General features: G+C 43.4%; 1 protein-coding gene across 1 annotated transcript in view; it reads right to left on the bottom strand.

The window, feature by feature from the left end:
- Positions 1-1,050, bottom strand: part of SMOX (spermine oxidase) — a 65,770-nt gene extending 64,720 nt beyond the window's left edge. The window contains exon 1 of the mRNA XM_073611008.1: positions 893-1,050. The gene's annotated coding sequence lies outside the window, so the exon portion shown is untranslated. The remainder of the gene's footprint in view (positions 1-892) is intronic.
- Positions 1,051-17,009: the final 15,959 nt, after the last annotated feature.

Genomic DNA, 17,009 nt, shown 5'->3' with positions numbered 1-17,009 from the left:
GAGCGCGTCAGGAACGAGGGCAAAACTGTACAGAAAACATGTTTGGCCAGACGTGGGACGGGGCCCATTCATTGTTACTGAGACCCCCCAACATATCTACTAATGCGTTTCGGTGCGGCGATAATTTGGTCAGGGACTTATGTCCAGCGTTTGTTGCAGCATTGGGCGGGCCCTACAGGTGAGGAGCAAAGAAAGGGGTGAACCCCCCCCCCCCCTCTCCAAAGGGTCCATCATACACATGCCAACCTTTGTGCAATCGGACTTTTGGATTTACTAAAATCTACATACTAGGAGGACAAACCTAATCCGTCCAATCAGGTCCCTGCACTACAAAGCTGCCGATAGATCTAATGGCGGCCAGACACACAGAACAATCTGATCAGATCCAAGAATAATCAAAGAGATCGATGCCATCAAAATCAAATCGATGTCATTGCATGGATTCTGATCGGTGTTGGATGGAAAACCCAACCAAAGGAAGAAAGGCGATCGTTCCGTCACGTGTATGGCGCATGGAACGATCCTATGCATCTTTTTATCGAATTCCCACCAGATGGTAATATGATCAATGAGAGGAGGGTGTATAAAGTCGTCTGCCATGAAGGGGGATTGTACGGTGTATGGGGGGGGGACGCCGTGTAGAATATCGGGGGGGAAGGTTGATGTGATCGAGAAGAACTGCAGCCACCATAGAAGATCAGATCATTACACCATGAAGAAAGACTTCCATGGGGGGGGGGGGGGGGGGGGGGGGAGGAATGCAGGACACTGAACCCCCCCTCTGTTTAAATGGAGCAATGCTGGCAGCTCCCCTCCCCCACCAGACTGCAGAGACCCCCAATGACATCTGCTGACATCCATCCCATCCCCCACACCGATCCCCCATACCGACCTTCCTCCGAGCCCCGGGGTGAACACAGCTCCGCTCCCTGGATATCTAGGGCCGTCAGTCCGTCCGCTCCGATCACCGATCCGCCGTCACTGACACCCGCAACGACCTGCTCTGTGTTTATCACTGAGGAGGGACCGCCCACCGGGGGGACGGAGCGTCCCCGCCCACTCCGCGGCATTATGTAAAAGAGCCCCCGCCCCCTCATGAATTTGTGACAGGACCACCGCCCCCCTGAGAGTGGTGCACCCCGCCCCCCTCATTAATATTACATTCAGCGTTGCGCGATCCTTCCCTTCATGAATATTACAAAGATCTGTCATTGTATGACTTCCGCCTTCTCCTCCTCATTATTATGTGACATGATCACCGCCCCCTGAGAGCTGTACACCCCGCCCCCCTCATTAATATTAACTAATTAATCCATCCTCATTCCTACAAACATAACATCGTGTGATCTCCTCCTGCAATCTGTGCACTCTTCACTATTATTACAGAGATGATCTGTCCTCCTTCATATATATATATCTATATCTATACATATGTCATTGGATCACCTTCTCCTCCTCATTATCAATATGTGATAGGATCACCACCTCCTTCTCACAGCTCATTAATATTATAAACAGCTTTCCTTATTCATGTACATTACATAGAAGGACCACATCATGTGGTGGTATGTGATGTGATTGGATCACCTCCTCCTGAGAGCTGTGCACCCGCCTCCTTATTAATATTTCAAAGATACAGAATGACATCGTATGACCTCCTCCTCCAGATTGTGCACCTCCTCCTCATGAATATTATAATGAGCTTTCTCATTCTTACATGTAAATCATTTCCTCTTACTTTTTATCATATTACAGTATTGCCTCCTACAGTATTATTATACTATTACCTCCTGCTTGGTATTATAGTATTACCTCCTCCTTTGTCATATATTATAGTATTAACTCTGTTTTTTTATATTATTACCTATTTAATATTATATTATTGCATTACCTTCTCCTTATTACTTTATTATAGTATTGCCTCCTTATTCTTAGATCTTAGCATTACCTCCTCCTTTTTGTAATGTATTATAGTATTACCTCCTTTTTGATTGTATTATAGTATTACCTCTTTTATTGTATTATAGTATTACCTCTTTTTATTGTATTATAGTATTATCTCTTTTTTAATATTATATTATAATATTGCCTCTTTCGTAATATTACATTATAGTACTACCACCTCCTTTTAAATATATTATAGTATTACCTCCTAATTATTACTGTGTTATAGTATCTCCCCCTCATTATTATTATATGATAGTATTTTCCCGGTATTATTTTTATGATGATTATTATTATCATATTACAGTATTACCTCCTATTATTATATTATAGCAATAACTCTTCATTATTTTATTATAGTATTTCCCCCTCGTTGTTATTATGTTGTTACAGTATATGATAGCAGTTCCCCCTTATTATTATTATTATTATTTTCTATTATTATAATTATTACTATATTATTACCTTCTTATTATTATATTATAATATTATCTCCTCCTTATTATTTTATTATAGTATTTCCTCCTCTTTATTATTATGTTATATTGCCTTCGTTTATGATTATTATTGTTTTTATTAACATTATTATTATTATATATAGTATTACCTCATTATTATATTATAGTATTACCTCCTTATAATTATTATATTATAGTATTGATGCCTTATTATTATTATGATGATGATTATTATTGTCATATTACAGTATGACCTGCTTATTATTATATTATAGCATTAACTCTTCATTAATTTATTATAGTGTATCCCCCTCATTGTTATTATTACAGTACATGATAACAATTCCCCCTTATTATTATGATTATTTTTATTATTATAATTATTATTATATTATTACCTCCTTATTTTTATATTCCAATATTATCTCCTCCTTATTATTTTATTATAGTATTTCCTCCTCTTTATTATTTTGTTATAGTATTGCCTTCGTATTATGATTATTATAGTTTTTATTAACGTTGTTATTATTATTATTATTATTATATTACCCCATTATTATTTTACAGTATTGCCTCCTTATTATTATTCTATTATAGTATTGACGTGTTATTATTATAATATTACCTCCTCATTATTATAGTATTGCTTCCTTATTATTACATTATAGCATTTCCTGTTCCTACAACCTGTGCACCCCCTCCTCATTATTTTATAATTCATTCTTACATATATAATATAGGGGGAGAGTACAACCTTTAACATAGCTCCCAACTGACCCTGATTTCGAGGGACTGTCCCTGATTTGGAGCAGTGTTCCTCTGTCCCTTTTCCTCCTCATTTGTCCCTCATTTTGGTCTGATCTATATAGTTGTATATAAAATGCACTTTTTATCTTTCAAAAAGTGTTTCCCAGTGCTAAACCTTTCACCCAAATTCTAAATTGTTGCATCTTTACATTTTAAAAGCCAATATAAAGGAATAATAGTGGTAAAAAAAAGCCCTTGTAGATTTAATTAACCTTTTTTTTGGGGTTAATTCTCCTTTAAGGGGCGTGGCAGGGGGCATGTCCTATGCCTACATACTTTTGCTAGTAGGTGTCCCCTCATTCCCATCTCAAAATGTTGGGAGGTATGGTTTAAGGCCTCATCGAGGCAGTAAAAAAAGAGCTGGCTTACCTCCTCCTGATAGCTGTGCCCCTCCTCCTCATTAATATTCCAAAAATCTTTCCTTATCTCTTATCTTTCCTTATTAATATGTATGACATAGTATTGTAGTAGGAATATTTATGAATGATTTTTGTTTATTATTCTTACACACATTCATACTGTTCTTTTAGCTCTTTTCCTATGGACACAGGCCATTGATCTGGGTTTTTACCACCTTCCTACCACCCTACATGGTGCCGCTCTGATGGATACGCGTTGCTGCAGCTGTGAAACTTTGAATCACGGTGGGGTCATTTTAACACTACGTGCCAAGTTTGAGAGGTGGCATCGCCTGTGAAACTCTGCCATGTAAGTGCAATAGGTGATCGTATTTCAAAACCCTTGGCTCGCAGTTGTGGCGCAGTCCGGCATCGCAAAAATCTTCAAATTGAGAACTTTAATGCGAATCCCGTTAAAGTCAGAGGGAGGCGAATCCTGAAAATGAATTGTTGTAAAAACATTAAGGGCCACTTCACACCACATGCAGTCCAGTGCGTTTTTTTTTCTGCATCAAAAACGCATGGGAAATAGGTTATATGATTTCCAATGGCATAGTTCACACCAGTGCTTGCAGTTCCGGTGTGTTCCAGTTCCAGAAAAAAAAAAGTAGAACATGCTGCATTTTTCCTGCACTGTCAGGGCCAGTTCACACCACCAAAACGCACTCCAGATGCGTTCCAGTGCTTTTTTCTTACAGTTCATCCCACATCCAGGTGCGTTTCTGCATGTGTGTTTTTTGACATGTCCCGGTGCGTTTTTGATGCGTTTTACTGCAGTCCAGTTCTGTACATAAAAAAAGCAGCATGACCAATTTTTTTTTTCTTTCTGAAACACACTGCAGCGGACTGCATTGTGTGAACTATGCCATTGGCATTAATGTGATCAACTTTCCTTGGGTTTTTCATGCAAAAAAAAAAAAAAACGCACTGCACTGCATCTGGTGTGAACGGGCCCTAAAAACATCAAAAACACACTGGAACGCACCAAAATGCACTGGAACATACATGCCCTTATTTAGGGCCAGTTCACACCACATGTAGTCCATTGTGTTTTTTGTTCTGCATCAAAAACACATGGAAAGTAGGTTATATGGTTTCCAATGGCATAGTTCACACATAGTGCAGTCAGTTCCAGGAAAAAAAAAGTAGAACATGCTGCATTTTTTCTGCACTGGACTGTCCTGGAACACAGTAAAACGCATCAAAACCGCACTGAAATGCATCAAAAATGCATGTGACCCTAGTACAGTAAAAAACAAAAGACACATGTAATGCATCCAGAAACGCATCAAAACGTGATAAAACGCGCATAAAGAAACACATCAGAATGGATCTGGAGTGCGTTTTTGTGGTGTGAACTGGCCCTGTGCATTTTTGGTGCATTTTACAGTGTTCCAGTGCCAGGGAAAAATGCAGCATGTTCTACTTTTTTTCTGGAGCTGGAACTGTAAGCACTGGTGTGAACTATGCCATTAACACTTGACCACTGGGCACTTAAACCCCCTTAATAACCAGACCAATTTTCAGCTTTCGGTGCTCTCACATTTTGAATGACAATTACTCAGTCATGCAACACTGTACCCAAATGAAATTTTTGTCCTTTTTTTCACACATATAGAGCTTTCTTTTGGTGGTATTTAATCACCGCTGGGTTATTTATTTTTTGCGCTATAAAAGAAAAAAGACCGAAAATTCTGTAAAAAAAATGCATTTTTCTTCGTTTCTGTTATAAAATTTTGCAAATTAGTAATTTTTTCTTCATATATTTTGCCAAAATTTATACTACTACATATCTTGGTAAAAAATAACCCAAATCGGTGGATATTATTTGGTCTTTGTGAAAGTTATAGAGTCTACAAACTATGGTGCCAAAATCTGAAAATTGATCACATCTGAAGTACTGACGGCCTATCTCATTTCTTGAGACCCTAACATGCCAGAAAAGTAAAAATACCCCCCAAATGACCCCTTTTTGGAAAGAAGACATTCCAAGGTATTTAGAAAGATGCATGGTGAGTTTTTTGAAGTTGTCATTTTTTCCCACAATTCTTTGCAAAATCAAGATTTTTTTTTTTATTTTTTTTTTTCACAAAATTGTCATATTAGCAGGTTATTTCTCACACACAGCATATGCATAGCACAAATACACCCCAAAACACATTCTGCTATTATTCCCGAGTATGGCGAAACCACATGAGTGAGACTTTTACACAGTGTGGCCACATACAGAGGCCCAACATGCACGGAGCACCTTCAGGCATTCTAGGAGCACCCAGGCCAATTCTGACATTTCTCTCCTACATGTAAAAATAATTTATTTGCTAGAAAATTACATAGAACCCTAAAACATTATATATATATATATTTTTTTAGCAAAGACCCTAGAGAATACAATGGCAGTCGTTGCAACTTTTTATCTCGCACGGTATTTGCACAGCAATTTTTCGAACGCATTTTTTTAAAAAAAGAAACAGTTTTGTGCTTTAAAAAAAAACAAAACAGTAAAGTTAGCCCAATGTTTTTGCATAATGTGAAAGATGAAGTTATGCCGAGTAAATAGATACCTAACATGTCACCCTTCAAAATTGCACACGCTCGTGGAATGGCGCCAAAGTTTGCTACTTAAAAATCCCCATAGGAGACGCTTTAAAAATTTTTACTGGTTACATGTTGTGAGTTACAGAGGAGGTCTAGGGCCAAAATTATTGCACTCGCTCTACTGATCGCAGCGATACCTCACATGTGTGGTTTGAACACCATTTTCATATTGTTTATTTTACTTTATTTATTTCAGTTTGAGGCTTTTTTACAAAAAATAAATTTTTTGATCACTTTTATTTCTATTACAAGGAATGTAAACATCCCCTGTAATAGGAATATGGCATGACAGGTCCTCTTTACAGTGAGTTATGGGGTCAATAAGACCCCACATCTCACCTCTAGGCTGGGAAGCCTGAAATTAAAAAAAAAAATGATCCTGGCTTCGATCGTATCGGTGAGTCGGTAGAAGCACCTGAGGGCGGCGGGAGGGGGGGACACGTCCCCTCTCGCCTCCCGTAAGAACGATCAAGCAGCGGAACAGCCGCTATGATCATTCTCATGGTGTAGGGAATCGCTGGCTGAAAAAGCTGATATCTGAATGATGCCTATAGCTGCACCCATCATTCAGGTATCCCCGCACAAAGTCAAGCCACATACAGAGGCTGAGTATAGCCGAGTATGGCTGGGTATCACCGAGTATTGCAGAGTATGGCTGGGTAAGGCAGAGTATGGCTGGGTATGGTGGGGTATTTCAGAGTATTGCAGGGTATTGCAGAATATTGCAGGGCATTGCAGAGTATTGCAGAGCATTGCGGGGTATTGCAGTGTATTGTGGGGTATTGTGGGGTATTGCAGGGCATTGCAGAGTATTGCGGGGCATTGCAGAGTATTGCAGAGTATTGCAGAGTATTGCGGGGCATTGCAGAGTATGGTGGGCATTGCAGAGTATTGCGGGGCATTGCAGAGTATTGCAGGGCATTGCAGAGTATTGCGGGGTATTGCAGAGTATTGCGGGGTATTGCGGGGTATTGCGGGTATTGCAGGGCATTGCAGAGTATTGCGGGGAATTGCAGAGTATTGCGGGGCATTGCAGAGTATTGCAGAGTATTGCGGGGCATTGCAGAGTATTGCGGGGAATTGCAGAGTATTGCGGGGAATTGCAGAGTATTGCAGGGCATTGCAGAGTATTGCAGAGTATTGCGGGGTATTGTGGAGTATTGCAGAGTATTGCGGGGAATTGCAGAGTATTGCGGGGAATTGCAGAGTATTGCGGGGCATTGCAGAATATTGCAGGGCATTGCAGAGTATTGTGGGGTATTGCAGAGTATTGCGGGGTATTGCGGGGCATTGCAGAGCATTGCACAGGGAATTGCAGAGTATTGTACAGGGAATTGCAGAATATTGCAGAGTATTGCACAGGGTATTGCAGAGTATTGCACAGGGAAATGCAGAGTATTGTACAGGGAATTGCAGAGTATTGCAGAGTATTGCACAGGGTATTGCAGAGTATTGTACAGGGAATTGCAGAGTATTGCAGAGTATTGCACAGGGAAATGCAGAGTATTGTACAGGGAATTGCAGAGTATTGCAGAGTAGTGCTGGGTATTGCTGAGCATGGGGGGGGTGGCTGAGCATGGAGGGATGGATGTGACTGCACATGTCACTGAGCTGCGCTGTGGGCACTACACATCCAGCCCACAGCGCGGCTCCCATCCGATCTCTCCCCCTCTGTACCGATCGGTACAGAGAGGGGAGGGAAGAACCGGCGTCATTCCATGACGCCGGTTTGTTTACATGTGTTCGCTCTGTCATTTGACGGAGCGATCACATGGTAAACGGCCGCGGTCAGCGGCTGTTTACCGTGATCCGTGTTGCGCCGGGTCCTCTGGACCCGGCGGTCACGGATGTTCCAGTGTGCGTGTCCCAGGGGGCGCGCGGGAGCAGTTTTCTGGAATCACGTCATATGACGTGATCCCAGAGTTATCCAACCGCCCTGCAGCCATCATTTGGCTATGGGCCGGTTGGCAACTGGCTAAAGAACATATAACCTACTTTCCATGCGTTTTTGATGCAGAAAAAAAAGATAGATAGATAGATGAACCTGGAACACCGGGGCATTGCAGATTAAAAAAAAGAAGTGCTTGGGAACAACAGTCTAATAATGTTATGGAGAATGTTTCCCTGGTCGGTGACAATGTAACAGTCTAATAATGTTGCCGTTTTTATTAGTACATGAAAAAAATATCTGCCTAAAAGAGATTACAGCTACTGGCCTAACCGAGGTCCTCCCTCTTCACTAACCATTATTGCGGTGGATCTGTGTAAAAGGGCTCGTTTATACGTGTGTCATCCTCTAAAGAGCAATCCACAGTAGATTACTTTTTAGGGGGCATTTGACAAGTAGCTGGTAGGTGATAGGTTGCCTCCTCACCTCGTTTTAACCCTGTAAAGCTCAGACCACCGCACTGCAACTGAGTTACAGTGCAGTTGTAGCGTGACCCAATTGACTTAAATGTGTCACTTAAAGCGGAGTTCTACCCAAAAGTGGAACTTCCGCTTATATGCTCCCCCCCCCCCGGTGTCACATTTGGCACCTTTCAGGGGGCAGGGGGGACCAGTCTTTGACAGGTCCCCTTCCCCACTTCCAGGAGACGGGCCGCGGCCCGATCTCCTGGAAGTTCGGCCCCCCTCCTGCTTTCTCCGCTGCCCAGCCAATTAGAAAGTGCAGCGCGCTTTGGGCATGCGCAGTAGGGAACCAACAGTAAAGCCGAAAGACATCACTGCCTGGTTCCCTTACCAGGAATGGCGGTGGCAGCACCCGGGAGTCGATCTGAAGATCGGCTAGGGTGCCGACATCGTGGGCTCTCTGGACAGGTAAGTGCCCCAAATTTTGAAAGTCAGCAGCTACGGTATTTGTAGCGGCTGACTTTTAATTTTTTTCCCCTAGGCTGGACCTCCTCTTTAACCACTTCAGGCCCGGAAGATTTTACCCCCTTCCTGACCAGAGCACTTTTTGTGATACGGCACTGTGTCGCTTTAGCTGACAATTGCGCGGTCGTGCGACGTTGCACCCAAACAAAATTGATGTCCTTTTTTTCCCACAAATAGAGCTTTCTTTTGCTGGTATTTGATCACCTCTGCGATTTTCATACTTTGCGCTATAAACAAAAAAAGAGCGTCAATTTTGAAAAAAAAAAAAGGAAAATTTTTTACTTTTTGCTATAATAAATATCCCCAAAAAATATATAAAAAAAATAATTTCTTTCTTAGTTTAGGCCGATATGTATTCTTCTACATATTTTTGGTAAACAAAATTGCAAAAAGCATATATTGATTGGTTTGCGCAAAAGTTATAGCTTCTACAAAATAGGGGATAGATTTATGGCATTTTTATTATTTTTTTTTTTTTTTACTAGTAATGCCGGCAATCTGCGATTTTTATCGGGACTGCGACATTATGGCGGACACATCGGACACTTTTGACACTATTTTGGGACCATTGTCATTTATACAGCGATCAGAGCTACAAATAGCCACTGATTACTGTATAAATGACACTGTCAAGGAAGGGGTTAAACACTAGGGGTCGATCAAGGGGTTAGGTGTGTCCTAGGGAGGTGTTCTAACTGTGGGGGGGATGGGCTTACTACAACATGACAGAGATCACTGCTCCTGATGACAGGGAGCAGTAGATCCCTGTCATGTTGCTAGGCAGAACAAGGAAATGCTTTGTTTACAAAGGCATCTCCCCATTCTGCCTCTCCTCACTGCAATCGTGGGTCGCCGGCGAACATCGGCGTGCGGTGCGCGCCCGATAGGCGGCAAATTCAAAGGGACGTACAGGTACGCCCATTTGCCTGCCTGTGCCATTCTGACGACGTACATCTGTGTGCGCCGGTCGGTAAGCGGTTAAAGAGGAATTTCAGTTTGTTTTTTATATTTCAAAAGATAGCAGTTACAAATATTATCATAAAGTGGAACTAAGGCCCCTTTCACACTTGTACGACACAACAGTCGTACGACTGTGGACCCGACTTTGCCCTGTGACTTGAAGTCCAATATGCGTCTGACTTCAGTAAACAGGGATGAATCTTCATGGGAAACTCCACGCACAATGTAGAAAAAAAAAACGGCATGGGTTCCCCACCCCCAAAGAGCATATCAGGCCCTTCGGTCTGGTATGGATTTTAAGGGGAACCCCCACGCCAAAAAAACTGCATGGGGGTCCCCCCAAAATCCATACCAGACCCTTATACGAGCACACAGCCCGGCAGGTCAGGAAAGGGGGTGGGAACGAGCGAGCACCCCGCCCCTGCTGAACCACACCAGGTCGCAGGCCCTCAACATGGGGGGGTGGGTGCTTTGGGGCAGGGGGGCCCTACGCCCCTCCCACCCCAAAAAACCTTGTCCCCATGTTGATGAGGACAAGGGTCTCTTCCCGACAACCCTGGCCATTGGTTGTCGGGGTCTGCGGGCGGGAGCTTAATGGAATCTGGAAGCCCCCTTTAACAAGGGGGCCCCCAGATCCCAGCCCCCCACCCTATGTGAATGAGTATGGGGTACATTGTACCCCTACCCATTCAACTAAAAAAAGTCTAAAAAATAAAACTCAGTACACAGGTTTTTAAAGTAACTTATTAGGCAGCTCCGGGGGCTCTTCCAACTTCTTCTCCCCTATCCGGCTCTTCTCCCTCTTCTGGCGACGTGTTCTGCCTCCTCCGCAGATGTCTTCTAGCCCTCTCTGGTTCTTTTCCCTCTGTCCGCTGTCTTCTGCCTCTACTGGGTCTTCTCCGCTGCCTTATCCCTCTGTTCTTCTTCCAATGTTAACTTGACGCTCTCTCCCACTCTAATGCTTGTGCATTAGTTATAATGGCATGAGGCGGGGTCACCGGAGGTCCGCCCGTTATGACGTCACCACCCGGGGCATGATGGGCAGTGACATCATAAGGGGTGGGCCTCTGGTGACCCCGCCCCATGCCAATATAAGTAGTGGCACACCACGCACCCAGCATTAGAGTTGGAGAGAGTGTTGAGTCAACATCGGGAGAAGAACAGAGGGAGAAGACATAGGGTAGGGGGCCGGGATCTGGGTGCACCCTTGTTAAAGGGGGCTTCCAGATTCCGATAAGCTCCCCGCCCGCAGACCCCGACAACCAATGGCCAGGGTTGTCGGGAAGAGGCCCTTGCCCTCATCAACATGGGGACAAGGTGCTTTGGGGTGGGGGGGCGCAGGACCCCCCCTGCCTCAAATCTCCCCCCATGTTGAGGGCATGCGGCCTGGTACGGTTCAGGAGGGGGAGTGTGCGCTCGTTCGTCCCCACCCCCTTTCCTGACCTGCCGGGCTGTGTGCTCGGATAAGGGTCTGGTATGGATTTTGGGGGACCCCCCCCACGCAATTCTTCCGGCGTAGGGGTTCCCCTTTAAATCCATACCAGACCGAAGGGCCTGGTATGCTCTTGGAGGGGGAACCCATGCCATTTTTTTTTTTTTATTTGGTGTGGAGTTCCCCCAAGATCATCAGAGCACAAGTCATATGCCAAATTCGGGATCAGTTAATATGGCAATTGTTCAGATTTCAGTGATATTCAATGGGCTGAAGTAAGATCAAAGTCAGACCAAAGTAGTGCAAGGACTACTTTGAAGTCGGCACGACTTGAAGTAGTACTAATATGAATGGTAGTCATTGGAAATCATGGGGAACGACTTGTCATGCGACTTTGCAGTCCCAAATCATAGGACAAGTCGTTTAAGTGTGAAAGGTGCCTAAACCCATTGATTTAACGGTTCAAAAAACAGTTACATTCCTGGAATGCTGGGATTACTAACTGTCACATTTGCTTGTGTCCACAACCAACCTGTCAAACCATCAAATGGCTGGTGTCATTACTGATCACATGTGCAACAACATGGTAGTTGCAGACCAAACAGAAGCAGCTACCTTGGCAAGGATAGAATGGTTTAATTGTGCTAGGCTGTCCACAGATCGGCCCCTATAACTTCAGCAGTGCCTAAAAATGCCTAAAATGGAGAGTAACTGAGCATGTGCAGAGCAGGATGAGACAGTGTATTACTGGATTTTAAACAGTACGCTTATTTTTAATGATTTACATAGCTATACCTGCAAAAGGGGCCAGCCTGAAGTGATCTAGAAGGACTTCATTTTCTGACTTAGACTGGGTTCACACTGCTGCCAATCTTGAGCGGTTTAAATGTGGTTAGGAAGACCAAGATTCGCTTGTCAATTGAATAGAATGAAATAAAAATGAAATAAATCAGCGCGAAATGGTGAGAGAATATGTTCTAAAGCTGCTGAACACTAGGGTCAAAAAACAAATCCCTCAAAACAGTATAATATCAAATAGTGCAGCGCTAAAATTAAAATACAATGTATAAAATATAAATGCAGTCCATAAAGGAGATATAATGTCTTCATGTGCAAACGAACACCCGTAGGCAGAGAAGTGGTTCAGGCAGCCCTCCACCAAAGGATAAGATGGCCTCTCACCTGGGGGAATGGACCCTTTAATTACAGAGGGTCAGATAACGCCTTATGGTTGTAATCATACAGGATGCAACATCCGTCAGGGTACAGGTGACACACACACCAATAAGACCATAGGGCTCCGTAATAAAACACTCCAATGGGGTCGGGACATGAAACAACAAATGGCAACAAATAGTGCTCTCTGTTTGCAAACAATTTATTTAAAATATTAAAAATGTGCACTCACATAGATAGCACTCAATGTGTGCATGTAGGCAGTCAGATAGGAGAAACCTCCGTGTAGCTGTGTGGACGAGCGGCGGCCGCGGGTGACGTCACGGCGTATCCTCGTTTCTGGACGCGTTGCGTCCCAGTGGGCGGGGACTTCATCAGCAGATGGGAGGTTTCTCCTATCTGACTGCCTACATGCACACATTGAGTGCTATCTATGTGAGTGCACATTTTTAATATTTTAAATAAATTGTTTGCAAACAGAGAGCACTATTTGTTGCCATTTGTTGTTTCATGTCCCGACCCCATTGGAGTGTTTTATTACGGAGCCCTATGGTCTTATTGGTGTGTGTGTCACCTGTACCCTGACGGATGTTGCATCCTGTATGATTACAACCATAAGGCGTTATCTGACCCTCTGTAATTAAAGGGTCCATTCCCCCAGGTGAGAGGCCATCTTATCCTTTGGTGGAGGGCTGCCTGAACCACTTCTCTTCCTACGGGTGTTCGTTTGCACATGAAGACATTATATCTCCTTTATGGACTGCATTTATATTTTATACATTGTATTTTAATTTTAGCGCTGCACTATTTGATATTAAATTGAATAGAATGGATTTCTATGTGTTTGGTTCACATACCAGCGTTTCGGATTTGATGCAAGGGAAAAAAAAGACTCTTGTGTTGCTTTGGTGCGGGTGCGATGCGAACTTCTATGGTGCGATGCGAATTTGTTCGCACCTGCACACCGTAAATGGCAACGTAAATTCGCACCTCATCTTGGACAAAAATCTGCAAAAACCTCTTTTTTTTAAAAATGTTTGCTTGGAGTCGCACTAATTCCCCGTACACATGATCGGACATTCCAACAATAAAATCCATGGATTTTTTCCGAAGGATGTTGGCTCAAACTTCTCTTGTTTACACACGGTCACACAAAGTTGGTCGGAAAGTGCGAACGTCAAGAATGCGGTGACCTACAACACGTATGACGAGCTGAGAAAAATGAAGTTCAATAGCCAGAGCTGCTCTTCTGCTCGATTCCGAGCATGCATGGAACTTTGTGCGTCGGAATTGTCTACACACGATCGGAATTTCCGACAACCGATTTTGATGTCGGAAAATTTGAGAATCAGATCTCAAATTTTGTGCGACGGAAATTCCGATGGAAAATGTCCGATGGAGCCTACACACGGTCGGAATTTCCGACAAAAAGCTCCCATCGAACATTATCAGTCAGGAAATCCGACCGTGTGTACGCTGTACCCGCACCATAAGAGAGAGCCACGCTGTACCGCACCACCAGAAAGAGAGAGCAGGTCAGTGTCACTGGGCAGTGTGGGCACAATAGGAGACAGACAGTACTAGCATTATATGGCCACAATAGGACTGGCGTTATATGGACGCAATAGCATCTTTATGCAGTTGTGCCCATATAGCTGCAATTGTGCCCATATAGATGCACAACTGCAGCTATATGGGCACAATAGCATAAAGATGTTATTGTGACCATAAAGTTTCTATTGTGCCCATATATCTCGCCCTCCCCTTCATGGCATTGTCGAAAAGGGGCGGAGCATGGGTGACCTTAAAATGATGCCCCCCCCTGAAAAAAGTTCTGCGGACGCCCATGTATACAGATTCTGCAGAGTGATGGATCTGATCAGCACTGTCTGTGTTCTGTATAAATGATACCTGTCCTCTCTTTATATACTCATGAAAAATGGGATGGGCCAGCTATCCCACAAGTAGGAGTACAAGTAGACTTTGCCTCCATAGAACATAAAAACAGTGTATGCCTGTCAAATAAAATCCTTAGTCATCGCCATTTACAGAAGTAACAAAAGCACAAAACACACACCTATTCATTAATTATACAAATGACAAAAGATAACAAGCCATTAAAAACAACAAATCCTACACAGGAAAACATGCGGCAAACCCCAAAAATAACCACTTAGGTATGCAGACTAATACGCCGCTGAACATTCAAATAATAGCGTGTTCTGTTTTTAAATGCATTATTTAGAAGGCTTCTGTGTTTAAAAATTGTTTTTCTTCCCTGCAGTTTACGTGTGTCTATAGCAAGTCAATTCTCCTAATGCCCAAAAAACAAAAGAAGTCGGTGCTTTCATAATGAGATGAGCAAACAGGTTACTGAGCAAGAGAGAGGTCAACCACTTCTCCATTCACAAAGCATTATCTACCGCTTTAAGATCCGCTGGAAAGTACAGTACCTCTTTGCATATTTTAAAAGTTTATTGCAATTCACTAAAAAACACTACTGTAATACTACATAAGCTATTTTATGAAGTGATGCAGTATTTTTGTATTTTCTGTATTTTAATGCCGGCGGTTGCTGGAGTCCTTAACAACCAGTAAATACTTGTACCCACTGTGCCCATCAAATGCTGCCACTGTGCCACTGAATGCTGTGACTGTGCCATCAAATGCTGCCACTGTGCCATCAAATGCTGTGACTGTGCCATCAAATGCTGTGACTGTGCCATCAAATGCTGTGACTGTGCCATCGAATGCTGCCACTGTGCCCATCGAATGCTGCCACTGTGCCCATCGAATGCTGCCACTGTGCCCAATGAATGCTGCCACTGTGACCCCCCCCCCCCGCCTGCTCTTACCCTGTCTCGGTGGGGCAGCTGGTAACGGTGGCGAGCGGTGTCCTCCATGCTCCTCCATGGACATACTCCTCCATGTCCTCCGTGTCTTCTCCCATCCTCTCCTATAGGCGATTGGATGCCTGATAGGCATCCAATCACAGCACCTGTCGTTTCAGCCAATCAGGTGACGGGTAACAGACCCAAGCACCTGATTGGCGAAGAGGCGGTTCAGTGTTAGGAAAATGAATATTCAATCGCTTTTCTAGCACACCTGGGTCACTTTTTTTGATGCCTATTAGAGCCTATGGCTGTAATCAGGTGCTTAAAAAAAAAAAAAAATAACCTGCTGCTGTAATTCAGGCGCCTGAATAGGGGATGGCAGCGGCGGCCATGGCATGTAAAAAATGTAAAACATTCCCATAGACACACTCCTAAACCTTGTGGACAGCCTTCCCAGAAGAGTTGAAGCTGTTATAGCTGCCAAGGGTGGGTCAACTCAATATTGAACTCTACGGACTCATGCCCCGTACACACGGTCGGATTTTCCGACGGAAAATGTGTGATAGGACCTTGTTGTCGGAAATTCCGACCGTGTGTGGGCTCCATCACACATTTTCCATAGGAATTTCCGACACACAAAGTTTGAGAGCTTGCTATAAAATTTTCCGACAACAAAATCCGTTATCGGAAATTCCGATCGTGTGTACACAAATACGACGCACAAAGTGCCACGCATGCTCAGAATAAATTAAGAAATGAAAGCTATTGGCTACTGCCCCGTTTATAGTCCCGACGTACGTGTTTTACGTCACCGTGTTCAGAACGATCGGATTTTCCGACAACTTTGTGTGACCATGTGTATGCAAGACAAGTTTGAGCCAACATCTGTCGGAAAAAATCCATAGATTTTGTTGTCGGAATGTCCGATCAATGTCCGACCGTGTGTACGGGGCATTAGACTGGGATGCCATTAAAGTTCATGTGCATGTAAAGGCAGGCGTCCCAATACTTTTGGTAATATAGTGTATGTAATGCTTGAGAGGAATGTCAGAGGCTGCAAACCTAATAGAGGAAATGAGAGTCAGAGAGAATGGACAGGATACATTTTTGGCTATAGATATGCTCCAGAAGACAATATAAAACTGGGAAGATGTTACATGAGACTAGTAGAGATCAATACTATTACCCTAACCAATGTACCCACTACAAACTGCTGAGATCCGAGGGCCACACATTATACAGTATAATAAAAGGCAGAATGTTGCCCTCAGGTCACAGGTTGGGCACCAGGGAATTAAGATTTTTGCAGGCCATCTTCTTGCTCTTTTTTCTTCTGCTTTCACACAATCCAGCAATGACCCGACCTCTCATCATACCAGCATCTCCGTCTCCGATTGCATCAGTTTTCCACACTTCAGACATTCTCCAAGGGAACTGTTTGAGTTTCCATCTGGAAAATTCCTTGTCATTCTGTAAATATCTCTCTTTTCCTAGACAGCTGCCTCAAAGCAAAAGTGTTAGCTGGGGT

The sequence above is a fragment of the Aquarana catesbeiana genome, linkage group LG01 (assembly GCF_042186555.1).
Source record: "Aquarana catesbeiana isolate 2022-GZ linkage group LG01, ASM4218655v1, whole genome shotgun sequence".
In the NCBI taxonomy this organism is placed as follows: domain Eukaryota; kingdom Metazoa; phylum Chordata; class Amphibia; order Anura; family Ranidae; genus Aquarana; species Aquarana catesbeiana.
Note: the sequence above shows the minus strand (reverse complement) of the source record. Positions and strands in the feature narration are given on the sequence as shown.